Genomic DNA, 13,972 nt, shown 5'->3' with positions numbered 1-13,972 from the left:
ACTTTTATTCCACCATCTTATAGTACTTTAGTTAACATGTTAAAGAATTTAGAGAGAATTTCAAAAGGCACAGTAGGTTGGCTAGAAAATGGTTAAACTTGAGTTGGAGAAGCACTAGAGAGAAGGAATGATCAGAATTGCAAGCAGTTTATATCTAAGCTGATCCTCACCAGCATTCATGAAAGAATGTTATCCCAAGATCCACCACATTTCATTAAAAATCCATTTTCCATTCTTAACTCCCGCTGACATTTTCCTCTGCTTCTTTAAGCAGCATTTCTAAATTATATTTGTTCCTATGGACTACACCGAAAGCATCCCATTATGGGGGGGAGGGGAGAAGGAAGAGGGAAGACAAAATACAGGCACATTGGTGAAAGTGGCACTTATCACAATCGTACACATGAAAGTAGAACTGGATTTTAGCTAACGTCCTGAAATTGAATGACAACTCTTGAAGCCACATGCAGGAAATGAAAGTAGGAAGGCTGGCCCGGATGTGGCTGGGGCAAATGCTGCAAAATAGGGGCATGGCTTATTGTTCTGTATATTGTCTAGACTTAATAAAGTAATGGAAACAATGTTAATAATGCAACGTAAACTTTGAAATGTGCTGCGTGTATCTTTTTAGAGCCGTGGCTAAACAACGTGCAACAGGTTGGAGGGAACTGTGCTTCACTTTCAATAAGAGATGGAAAAGTTGGAGGTAACAAGGCTGTGACCAAATGCCGGGGCTGCTGCCCACCTTCCACGGAGCAACAGGGAGGAGGGGGGTCCTCTTAAAGTCCTGACGGACGCGGGAGTTTGATTCTCTCCAGCAGTGTTTCAGTACCACCAAACATGACTGGGTCACGAGTTAAAGAAAAACCAGAGGGAGCAGCAATCAAGGCAGCTCCAGGGACTGGGATCTCGGGAGGTACCTCACGCTAGTGCACAGTAGTCGCATCGCGAACTTGGGAAACCACCGAAAGTCCCGGCCCTGGCTCGGGTGACCTAGACCCCTCGGCCCGGCAGGGGTCAAGGGCGTCGAAGCTGGCGAGGCGGTGGGACCCGTCACGTGCGCGCGCGCACACAAGAGCGCCGGTCACGTGACGCGCCGTGGGGCCAGCGCCGGCTGGCTGAGCTGCTGCGGCGGCTTTTGCGGGCGGCTTTCCCGGCCCCCGCTCCCCCTCCCTAGTTATGTCGACTCGGCAGCTGTAAGGAGTCTGGGTCGCTGCCCCGCCGACAGGTGCTGGGAGGCCTGAGCTGAACCGACAAGGGGCGAGCCTTTCGTGGCCGCAAGCAGAGTGGAGCGCTGAAGGGCCTGGTGAGTGCCGCTGATCGCCGCTCCCACCACTCCCAAGGGGGCCCCCTAGCTACCTCCCTCCCCTGGTCCCTCCCTTCTGCATCCCTGCATCCATCCATCCCCGCAGCCAGAACTCCCAGCCATCCGGTGTCCGCAACCCCAGAAGCAGCCGCACGCCGGGGACAGCTCCTCTGGCACCGCCTTCTTCCTCGGGCTTTCTTCTGTCCCCGTCCCCTCTCCCACCCGTGCCCCTAGTGGACCTGGAGAAGCCGCCGCCGCCACCCACTCCCCCTTCTCCAGCAAATTCCCTCTTTAGGTTCCTCCGCTGCACCCCACCCTCACCCCGCCCCCAACAGCCGCACCCCATGGCTGACTGTCCCTTTAGAATAGCCGCGGTCTCATCACCCCAGTTCTTTACCTCCAGCTAGCTTTGCACTGGAAAACTTCTTTCTTGAATAGGAATTGATGTGAAATGCTGGACTGGGCAGATTTGGAAATTAGCTTCCAAATTAATACAAATAAATAAAATAAAATAAATACCCTCAGTATTAATAAGAAGGCTAAGATGGCCTGAGGGCCTGTTCGAGTTCTGAACATCTTTCGAGTTGGCTCCAGATTTTTTTTCCCCTCAACTCCTTGCAATTTGGCTTATACCCTCCCACCCCGACCATGATACAAAAACTGCACTCTCGAAGGTGAATCACCACATCTAGTGACTGTTTTCAAACCTGGATTTTCCTTGGCTCTTCAGTATTTGACATTTTGGACCACCTCCCTTTTTCTGGATATAGACTTTTCTCTTGCCTTTCTCCCTGCTTCTCTAATCATTTTTTGACTCGGTCACCTTCCCTTGCACTTTGTCATTTTCATGACAAGTTAAGATATCCCAAGATTTTTTTTTCTTGGCTCCCCCATCTTCCCCCGCCCCCAACACACTCTCTCTCTCTGGGCAATTGCATTCACTCATTATCTCTATACAGATTATCTCAAATCTATACATTAGACTTAAATCTCTTCACCTATCCTGCCAGCCCCTCAGACTCAATAGATCCTAAAACAGGCAACTTTCTTTTTCTGAAAAATCTGTTCCTTTTCTGATTTGACTTATTATCCCTCATGTTCAAAATCTTGATGTTAAATTTGATTAGATGTGAGAAATGAGGGAGTGGAAAGAAACCATTACCAAATTCTTTTGATTCTACTAGCAGAGTATTGCTTGCCTTGGTCCTTTCCATTCTATTTTGAAAGCTTCACCAAACAAGACAGTCATCTCCCTGGGCTATTGCAGTAGTCTTCTAGCAGGTTTCCTAAATTCTATTCTCTTCTGGCTTCACTGCGTCCTATACACCATAGTTAAACTCATCTTTATACATAGTCTTGTCAGATTCCTCTGCTCAGAACCAGTCAATGGCTTCTTATTGCCTACTGAGAAAAGTTCAGATTCCTTAACCTGGTATTTAAAACCATCCACAATAATAATTCTATCAGCTCACATTTACTAATGCTTTACAGCTTACAAGTACCTTTCCAGCCTTATCTCATATTTCCCCTCTCAATACATTTACCTGCCAAGCCGAACTTGCTTGTTATGCATACACTCTTTATACTTTTCTGCCTCTATGGTTTTGCTTAAGCTTTTCCCCGAGTTTGGAAAACCATCCCCTTTACAGTCTCCAATTCTTACCCATGCCTAAAGACTCCTACTCAAATTCTGGTGGTTTGGTACACACTCTTTTACAGATCAGGGCTTGGTAAGAGTCAGAGGCTCTGAAGTGAGAAAGCCTAAGTTCAAATTAATCTTTAACCTTTATTACCTGTATAACCTCTGTAAAAACATCACAATCTTCCTGGGCCTCAGTTCTTCAATTATTAAAAAACAAACAAACAAGATTTGGACTAGAAGGCCTTTGAGATTACTTCCAGCTGTAGATCTGTAGTCTTGAAGGGGTCTTTGATAGCCCATTCATGTAGGGCTTCGTTTTTTGACTCTTTTATATTATGTTGTACTACAGTTATTTGTGACATGTGCCCATGTAGACTCTAGGTTCCATCACCTATATCTTAACCTAAACCTTGATCTGCTAGTGCCTAACACAATACTCTGCATACTGATAGGTTGTTAGTAAATATTTGTGTTGCAACTGAATAGGATTATTCGTTTTAAAAAATAATTTTGTTGATCTGTTTTTATATTACCTACATTTTTCACTGTTTTTCCTTCTCCTAGAGAGCCATGCCTTATTTTTTTAAAAAGAGGAAGAATTTTTAAATGGAGTAAATGGTTTGGCAAAACTATCACATTGAAAAATTTCGACATCTGTAGTGTTCCACACCTAGAGTCCCTCATCTCTGTAAATAAGGGAGGGAAATGCTTTCTCTTATCTCTTCCTTGTGGCTAACTTGGCCATCATAATTTCATAGTATTCAGTTTCATTTGATTTTCTATTATTGTTCTTCCCATTTCTGTCTTGGTAGTCATTGGGCTCCAGAATAAGCAGAATTTGGTTCTGTAGACTTCATATAAGCCTTTCTGTATTTCTCTGCACTATGTTCATTATATTCATTTCTGACAGCACAGTAATTTTCCATTACATTCATGTATCAGAATTTGTTTAGCCATTCCTAAATCACTGGACATCTACTTTGTTTCCAGTTGTTTTCTACTACAAAATGGAAAGCTATAATTTTTTTTTAATATATAGGACTTTTCTTTTTATCATTAGCTTCTTGGGTCATTAGGCCTAGCAGTGGGATCTCTGTGATAAAAAGAGATGGATATTTTTTTCACTTTTTTTTAGCTTAATTCCAGATTGCTTTCCAGAATGGTCAGACTAATTCATAGCTCCACCAACACTGCATTAGTGTGCAACATTGTCCATAACCCCTCAGCTCTATTTCCAGCTTTTGTCATCTTTAGCAATATGCTGGTATGAGATAAAACCTCAGAGCTCTTTTGATTTAAATTTCTTTTTATTAGTTACTTGGAAAATCCTTTTGTATAGTTTTTAATTGTTCACCATTTTTGGAAAACTGTTTATAACCTTTGACTCAGCAGTATTATTTAATATTAGATATTGTTGATGCTGCAAAATGTTCATTAAATGATTTCATCAAACTCTCAGCTCCCAGGAGAATGTAGTTTCCTTGAGAGCAGGAGCTGTTTAGTTTTTTGTCTTTGTAACCCTAGTGCCCTAGTGCCAAGCACAGTACCTGACAACAGTAAATGCTACTTAGTAAATGCTGTTGAATTGAATTTGGAGCAGGGACCTGATCGCCGCTGCCCACCCCAAAGTAGTGCCACATGAAAAGACTGAAAGATATGTTTGAGTTGAATTGGGTGATTTGCAGTTTGAAAGTCTTCACTTGGGGAATGTAAGAAAAATAGCAGATGATTAGAACATGTATAACAAGAAGCTTTTATAAAAGCCTTGCTTCTTTAATGTACTTATCTCATAATATTAATTGGAAACAATATGGGCTGATCCCATGACCCAAATGCCATACCACTAACTTGAGAAGAAAAAATCAGTTTTTGCATGTGAAGATAGCTCAACTTCTAATTTAAGACATTTTATATAACAATTAAGGCAAACTGAGACTTTTGGATTTGATCCCAACTGAAAAATCATTGGTAAGATTTCTGGGTTGGGCTTTCTCATAGCTTGTCCCTGCAGTACAATTAGCTCTTATGCCAAGTTAACGTCCCTGAAGTCTTTAACTCAGAGAGGAATCATTTTATTTATCACAGTGTTTGAGTGTACACCATGTGCAAGGCACTGTGCTAGGTAAGCTAATAAGATATGTTCCCTCTGTTGGAAGGAAAAGCTAATTTTCTGAGGAAAATGATGAATTTAATTTTTATATGTTTATTTCAAGGTGATGGCAGGCCAGTGGAAATGTCTACTAAACAGTTGAGAACATTGAAGTGTTTTGAATAGTAAGTGTTAACTGAAACCTACTGCAAATCCTTGAATAATTAAACTGTTATAAAACAATACCTTAGCAGTGAATTCTTGAAATTCAGGTTTATGTCTTAGGCTTCACATTTCAGAAATTCTATAGACTGTGAGGAAGGGAAAAGGAACTATATAGCTAGAGAGGAAAGCAAAATCCATAGGACCATCTATGGAAGGTGAATGAAGGCTAGACAAACTAGACCAAGCATAGGACACATTTCATAGAGCCTAGATTTAAAACTAGAAGGGACCACCTAGTACATCAAGTCCAAATCCCTCATTTTTAGAGATAAGAAAAGTGAGTCTGGAAGCTAAGTGACTTGCCAAGATCTCTACTGTAGGTAGTATTGGTCCTCTGATTCCAAATCACTTGCTTCTTCCACTGTGCCATGCTGCCTCCAATAAGTTTGCATTTGCTTTATCAAAATCAATAAATAAATTTAATAAGCATTTATTACACCCCCTGCTCTATGCCAGCCACTGTGCTAGACTGGGGATACAAAGTCAAAAAAATGTAATCGTACTTGATTTCAGAAGCTTACATCCTGTTAGGGAAACAGTACATACATATATGAGTAGTGACAAAATATATATCTAGAAAACAAGGCAATAAATGACTTTAAAAAAAACCCACATGATGTGGAAAATTAGGGATACTAATGCATTGTTGGTGGAGTTGTAAACTGATCTAACCATTCTGGAGAGCAATTTAGAACTATACTCAAAACAGCTATAAAATTGTACATGCCCTTTGACCCAGCAATACCTGTACCCCAAAGAGATAAAAGAAAAAGGAAAAGGACCTATAGGTACAAAAATATTCATGAGCAGCTTTTTTTGTAGTGGCAAAGAATTGGAAATTGAGAGGATGCCCATCAATTGGAGAAGAGTTAAATAAGTTGTGGTATATGATTGTGATGGAATTCTGTTGTGCTATAAGAAATGATGAAGAGACTGATTTCAAAAAAATCTGGAAAAACTTACATAAGTCAAATGAGCAGAATCTGGAAACAGTGACAGCGATATTGTAAGGATGATCTACTGTGAATGACTTAGCAGTACAATGATCCAAGGCAATTCTGAAGGACTTATGATGAAAAATGCTATCCACCTACAGAGAAAAAACTGATGGAGGCTGAATGCAAATTTAAGCATACTTAAAAAAAAACTTTATTATTCTTGGTTGTTGGATTTGTTTTTGTTCTGTGTTTTCTTTTGAAACATGACTAATATAGAAATGTGTTTTGCATGACTACATATATATAGTCTATATCAAATTTTCTCAAGGAGGGAGGGAAGGAGAGAATATGGAACTCAACCTTTTAAAAAAAAATGAATGTTAAAAGGGGTGGCTAGGTGGCACAGTGAATAGAGCACCAGCCCTGAAGTCGGGAGGACCTGAGTTCAAATCCGGCCTCAGACACTTAATGCACTTAGTAGCCATGTGACTTTGGGCAAGTCATTTAACCCCAATTTCCTTCCAAAAAAAAAGCAAAAAAAAAAAATGAATGTTAAAAATTTTTGTTTACATGTAATTGAGAGAAAAAATAAGTTAAAATTAAATTTTTAAAAAAGCAACCCACCTGTTCTTTGCCCATAAGGAGCTGTTGTACTCATAGGAGAGTTGATACATGTACACAAGTACTATATTGTAATGTGTCACATGAATGGTAAAAAACAAAATGCTGTAGATATTTCCAGGAGGAGTGCTCCTTACTGCAGAAATAAGGAGGCTCTAAAGTAACATTTAAATTGGACATACAGAATCTATTTAGAGGCAACTGGTGACACAGTGATAGAGTGGTGGGTTTGGAGTCTGGAAAATCTGAGTTCAAATTCAGTGTCAGACACTTACCGTGTTTCCCCAATAATAAGACACTGTCATTATTTTTTTTGGAAAGAAAAACACCAGAGGGCTTATTTTCAGGGGAGGGCTTATGTTGTCCTGCCTCAGCTCTCCTCCGCGGCACTGCTCTCAATGGCGCCAGCAAGCAAATCACTGGGGAAGAACAGGATGACGCGCTCACTGCTGCAGCTCTGATTGGATGCAGCTCGGAGCGCGGCGCATACAGAGGGTACCGTAATGTAGCGTGTAGCACAGGGGATCACCTTCACTACAGTAGCAATCTCAATAGGGCTTATTTTCGGGGGAGGGCTTATTTTAGAGGAATCTTACACAGTAAGGAGAGGGCTTATTATCAGGGAAACACGGTAGCAGCCCTGTGACCCTGAGCAAATCACTTGACCTCTGTCTACCTCAGTTTCCTCAACTGTAAAATGGAGATAATAATAACACCTACCTTCTGATGTATCATGAGGATCAAATGAGATAATTTTTGCAAAAAACACTTGACACATAGTTGCTATATAAATATTTATTCCTTTCCTTTCCTTTCATATTTCCTACTGTAATAGAATAGGAAGGAAAGGAGTGCTGGGCTTGAAGTTTAGACCTATGTTCCAGTCCTTCCTCTGACAATTACCAGCTTTGTGATCCTGGGCAATTCATCTAATGTGTGTACCATCATCAGTGCCCCAAGGACTTATCTACTAGGCTATACATAGGTTGTGATTGTTTTTGAGTCATATAGACTTTACTCCGATGGAGGGAATTCCCACAGTGGGAGTTTCTTTTGCTTTTCTTTGTATTCCTAGGACTTAGCATAATGCCTGGCACAGAGTTCAATGAATGGTGTTGACTAACTGACTGATTCCTACTGTTAAAGTCATTGCTTAATTTTATCAGTCATAGAATGTTAAAAGCTGCCAAGGACGTTAGAGATCATCTAATTAAAACTCTTAAGTGACTTCATTTTTTTTTCATTATAACTGAAATGTCAAGATAAAAAATAATCAAATAAACATACAAAATAAAGACAAATATAAGCATTGACTTCAAGCAAAGATAGCCGTCTGTAGGGCGGCAAGCAGCCCAACTCCTATACACCTACTCCAGCAAAAAAAAATAACAGCAGACTTAATAATGACTAAGAAATCTAATGAGAAATTACAGTAAATGACTTCATCAGGAAGTGCACAAAAAGTCAGGCAGAAGCCTATGAGCAATAGGAAAGAAGCCCTGATAAAAACCTACTGTCATCACAGGCAAAGAAAACGGAAGTCTCCCAGGGTGATCAGGAATAAGGGAGTGATAGCTGTAGTCCACAAGGTAGCATCTTGAGAGGCAGCAAGAGCAGAGGGTTCCCTCAGGAAAGCTCTAGGGTGGTTGGAATCCCACAACATATACCCTGGAAGAGGCAGCATTAAGATCAGATATCCCAAAACCAGGATCTAGGAGGTCCTTAGCATTCTATTCTGAGTAGCTAAAGAGGGCCCTGAAAATCCAGAGAGAGAGGAATGTGTGACATCCACTAGTGCTTTTAGCACAGGTCCACAGTGGGGAGGTAGAGGACAGCATAGGAATCTTAGTAACCCAGGGTAAGACCAAGCAATACCAGATACCTCACTCGTAAGCACAACAGGTTACTGTGGCACAAAGACCCAATTCAGGAGCTAACTCTGTAAAGATAAGTGAACAGAAGACACTAGCCATTGCAAAAGAATTATTGATCCAGAGAAAGAAAGAAAAAACACAACCTAGAGATTAATTCTTTAACTGTAAACAGATACTCAAAAACAGAAAAAAATGCACTTTCCACAAAGCTCACATAAATACATGTAAGGAATAAAACATAAAAATAAAAGTTCTGGAAGAAATAATTGGAAAGTGTTAAAGGGGGTTAACGAAGGAGAATAAATGCTTTGTAACAGGAAGTGGTAGATCTCAATCAAGTAATGGACCACCTGAAAATTAGAAACAGAAACCAGTTACTCCTTAGATAAGAAATATTAGAACAAAATTAAAAGATTGAGAAATATGTAAGATGTCTGATTAAAAAAAAACCACCTGAGACTTGGAAAACATGAGAGGGAGGGATAGTTTATGAATCATCAGGCTCTTGGGAAGCCATGATATTTTTAAAAGCCTGTAAAATATGCTTCAAAAAATATGAGAACATCCAAAATCTGTTGGTAGCTAGGAGAAAGGTGAAAATGGAAGGAATCTTCCTTCTGAAAGGAAAAATCCCAGGAATGTACTAGTCACAATCCAGAGGGAAAAAAATACTTCAAGAAGCAAGAAAGGATTTGGGGAACCAAGGAAGCACAGCTAGGATCATATAAGACCTGGAGGCTTCCACTGTAAAAAAGAAGAATCTTGGAATACAACATCCCCAAACCCAAAAAAGTAGAAATCACCAAGATTAACTATCATAATGAGATAGGGTGAAGGTAGGAAATGAACCTGTAATGGAATAGAGGATTAGGAACTTTGAAATACAAACCCGGGAGTCGAGAGAAACCTAGAAAAGCAAATTTGGCTGTATAATTAGTAAAGACCATATGAGGATAAAATGCTAACACTCTAAAAGATGGAAAAAGAAAAAAATATCTCTTTAGAGTTTTAATGCCTTCAAAGGGTATTGAGGGATTTTTTTTTCAAACAGAAGATGTATTGTTTCTTTTCTGAGGGTTAAAGACAGGAAAGACAAGGGAGGGTAAAAGGAATATAGTATTGTAGAAAGGAGGGAAGGAATAAAATTTACTACTTGCCACAATTGAGATTCATGAGAAAAAGAGTACACAAACATCCAGGAAGGAGTGGGGAAATGATTATCAGATAAATCTCATTCTTATATAAATCAGAAAAAAAAGAGAGTTGAATATACATGAAGGGGTTTGGTATAGAACTACACCTGACTCAAGAAGGTAACAGGCAGCAAAGGAGGAGATGGCTAAATAGTTGCAAGAAAAACAAACTTCCTCTTTTTGAAGTGGGAAAATACAAAAGGAGAGGAAAGAACCAAAGAACTGGAAATTAAAGGAGTACCAATAACATGGGGGAACAGCTAAACAAATTGTGTTACATGAATATGATGGAACATTATCGTACTATAAGAAATTAGGAAAGATGAAATTTCAGAGAACCATGGAAAATAGGAAGCGTGAAGTGTGTAGAGCCAGGAGAACATACAATGACAGCAGTCTTGTTGAGAAGAACAACTTTGAAAGACTAGAGAACTCTGATCAAAGCTCAGACCAACCACCTTCTGACAGAGAGGTGATAGGCTCAAGGTGCAAAAAGAGACATAGATCTTTGGACATGGCCACTGTGTGGATTTCTTTTGTTTCACTTTATTTGTTATAGGGTTGTTTTTATCCTGTTATCAATTTGGAAAAGGGAAAAGGTTAAAGGAGGAGGGTTAGTAATAGTGATACCCAAAGAAGGGGAATAAAAGGAGCTACTGAAACATTTTTTAACATTCATAAGAAAACACAAATAGGATGGTTTTGAAAGTATGACGTTCAATTTAGTAAATATTTTTTTTCTTTTTGGAGGGCAATTGGGGTTAAGTAACTTGCCCAAGGTCACAAGGCTAGTTTTTGTGTTAAATGTCTGAGGCTGGATTTGAACTCAGGTACTCCTGACTCCAGGGCCGGTGCTCTATTCACTTCTCCACCTAGCTGCCCCTATTAAATACCTTTTTAAAAAATAAGTAGTATAGTACAGAGATTTACAGCTTCATGTACAATTCTCTTTCTGTGTTCAGCTTTGGATATGGAAATGCTCAGTTTTTTAGGATTGAGTTAAAAATTTCAAAAAAAAATCAAAATTTAAAAACCATAAAATGCATTTAGTAAAAAAGGAACCAAATAAAATGACAATTAATAATGGGTTTAATCTTTGAGCTTTTTTGAATTTGCCTGAAGTTCCATTACTTTGGGCTTTTTTCCCCTAGTTGTAGTAATAAGTAATATATATATAGTTTTGGTTATGCTGGCCTTGCTTCATGTATCTTCATAAAGATCTTCTATTATATGTCCTTATATTCTTTCATATTTATTATTTTATGGAACTCATTCCATTTTATTAATACATCACTTATTTGTACAATTTAGGTATTGGACATAAATGTTGTCTGGTCTTTACTGTTTTACAAGTAAAGCAACTATGAATATTACACTAATAGGTCTTTTATGACATTTTGTATATGTCACAAAGTTATAGCATTGTGATCTCTGGATCAAAAGGTTTTTAGGCTTATTGTAATGTGCTTCAAAATGTTTACAACAAAGGGGTGGCTAGTTGGTGCAGTGAATAGAGGGCTCCAGCTCTGGAGTCAGGAGGACCTGAGTTCAAATCAGGCCTCATACACTTAACACTTACTATCTGTGCAACCTTGGGCAAGTCACTTAACCCCAATTGCCCTGCCTTCCCCCCTCCAAAAACAAAACAAACAAAAAAAAAGGTTTACAACAGTCAAGGTCCCTTTCATCATTGATTATTTTTTCTGTTTTTGGCATTCTAGGAGGTATAAGGTGTTTTGAGGTTGTCTTAATTTGTATTTCTTTCATTTTTAAAGAACTTGAGTAGCTTTTCATCCTACTGTAGTTGAATGTAAACTCCTTGATGGCATTTTGTTTTTATATTCTCAACATATGCAGTGCCTTGTATTTAATATCTAGTCAAATGTTTAAACTCTAGTGGCTTCTTATTACACCTGGGATCAAAATGACTCCAGTCTACTTTTCTAAGCTTACCATATGTTACTCTTCTTCTGTGCCCTACAGTCTGACCAAACCGAACCTAATATTCCTCATATATGACATTCTGTCCTTTGTCATTTCTGTAGTTTTGTACAGTCTGTCCCCTATAGCTGGAACACCTATGCCTCTTAGAATCCCTAGCTTCCTTCAAAGCTCAGGTCAGACTACCACCTCCTATATGAGACCTTTCCTGATGCCCTTCCCTCCACTGCTAGTGCTTACTTTACTCCAAATTACGTTGTATTTACTTGTAATCAGAGTTAAGTCTTTAAAATTTGTTTTCCTCTACAGGGTTGTAGTCGTTGTAGATATTTTTCTTCTAGTTCTTCTCTCTGCCCTACAAGGATTCTCCGAATCTATCCACTTTTTCATTTCTCATGGTTCGTTACAATAATTTTCACTAATTGATGGGCATTCTATTGGGTTTCTGCTTCTTGGCTTCAACAAAAACTGCTGTTATAGTAATGGAATATTATTGTACTATATGAAGTAATATTGTTGTACTATAAGAAGCACATAATTAGGGGTGGCCAGGTAGCACAGTGAGTAAGAGCACTGGCCTCAGAGTCGGGATGACCTGGGATGGAATCCAGGCTCAGACACTTAGCACCCACCCAGAAACACCTGGCCGTGTAACCTTGAGCAAGTTACTTAACCTCAATTGCTTTAAAAAAAAAAGTACATAATTAATTCAGAAAAACCTGAGATTTGTAGGAACCTATATAGATTGAAATGAGTAGACCCAGGAGAACAATTTACACACTGACCACAATAATGTGAAATAAAACAAATTGAAAAGACAGTAACAAATCATGACTTCAGAAGACTGAATTATGCTTTCTGACTCTTGGAGAGAGGTTATAAACAGAAGACACATATATTTACAAACACAGCCAAAATACAGATTTATTTTGTGTGGTGCTACCTATTATTTACAAAGGAGGACTTTGATAGGGATGGGGGGAGCAGGGTGTTAAGTAAGTGAGGGACTGTGATAAGTGAAACTAAGAAAAGAAAGAAAAAACATCAATCAATCATTTTTTTAAAAACCACTACCACGTTAAATTTGAAATAGAAATAAAGCAAACTGAGTACAGTGGAGATTCATGTTTTCATATCAGTTCCTTTTTATTTCTATTCTTTGTATGGAAAATGTTCATGTTTGTTGTTTGTCAAGCACACAGAGAAAGGAAAAAATTCAAGAAAAGGATTTTTAACACTTGAAAAAATTGCCCTGAAGAATGTTTTTTGATGAATATTTTTAGTTGGTGAGTGTGGAACATTGTATGTATTGTCAGATTTTTTTGTGGTATTGATCAGTTTTGCTGATTTTTTAATTTTTCTTGCCTTTTAAAAAGTTCTTTGTTTTATGGTATGGCTCTTTGTAAATAGTAATGAAATCTGAAGATCCTTTTGCATTGCTAAGCTAAGAGGTACTTAGTACCTAGTTTCAAATTAACACCTTGTTTAAGCTATTTAATTAAATTAACACAGAAGTAGTTAACACTTTGGGAGGAAGTTGCTGATGTAACAGGAAGGGGAAGAACCGGGAGGAGCTAATACGTATATAAGGAAGAGTATAAGCTAGACAGAATTTCCTGGGGTAAGCATCATGGAGGCAGGGCAGCTGCTGCTGGACTGAAGGCTGAGCTGATAATTGAGAAGAACTGAGAAGAGGAATGAGAATTGAGAACTGAGACAGAATTTCTTGGAGCAAGCCACATGGTGGCCGGATAAAGTGATTTTGATTTTGAGAACAGAGCTTATGGTGCTGAAGACTTCTGAGGGCCAGCTGGAGATGCTGAGGATTTCCAAGGGCCAGCTGGAGCTGCAGAAGATTGAGGAAGCATGACTGTGATGCCAGAACAGAGACTGAGAAGGATTTGAGATGGACTGGACACTGTGAGCCCCAGTGTGGAGCAGGAACTGCACAGAGAGCTGGACAAGGAGCTAGGAGCTGTCTGCCTTTGAACTCGAGTGGCAGTTGGTTAGATTCAGGTGGGAGCTTGGACCATGGAAGAGGAACTATGGAAGCTGAAATCCTGCCCGAGTCAAGATGAAAAGACCTCTCTGTGGGTACTGAGTAGTGACTGATGAAATTGACTGAGTAGTGACTGATGAAATT

The 13,972-nt window shown here is 39.2% G+C and overlaps 1 protein-coding gene across 1 annotated transcript in view; it reads left to right on the top strand.

Moving 5' to 3' along the window:
* Nucleotides 1-1,088: 1,088 nt before the first annotated feature.
* Nucleotides 1,089-13,972, top strand: part of ABCA3 (ATP binding cassette subfamily A member 3) — a 119,261-nt gene continuing 106,377 nt past the window's right edge. The window contains exon 1 of the mRNA XM_069063198.1: nucleotides 1,089-1,306. The gene's annotated coding sequence lies outside the window, so the exon portion shown is untranslated. The remainder of the gene's footprint in view (nucleotides 1,307-13,972) is intronic.

The sequence above is a fragment of the Petaurus breviceps genome, unplaced genomic scaffold (genome assembly GCF_028583685.1).
Source record: "Petaurus breviceps papuanus isolate PSGF00001 unplaced genomic scaffold, PetGlider_PUasm1.0 138, whole genome shotgun sequence".
Classification (NCBI taxonomy): Eukaryota; Metazoa; Chordata; class Mammalia; order Diprotodontia; family Petauridae; genus Petaurus; species Petaurus breviceps.
Note: the sequence above shows the minus strand (reverse complement) of the source record. Positions and strands in the feature narration are given on the sequence as shown.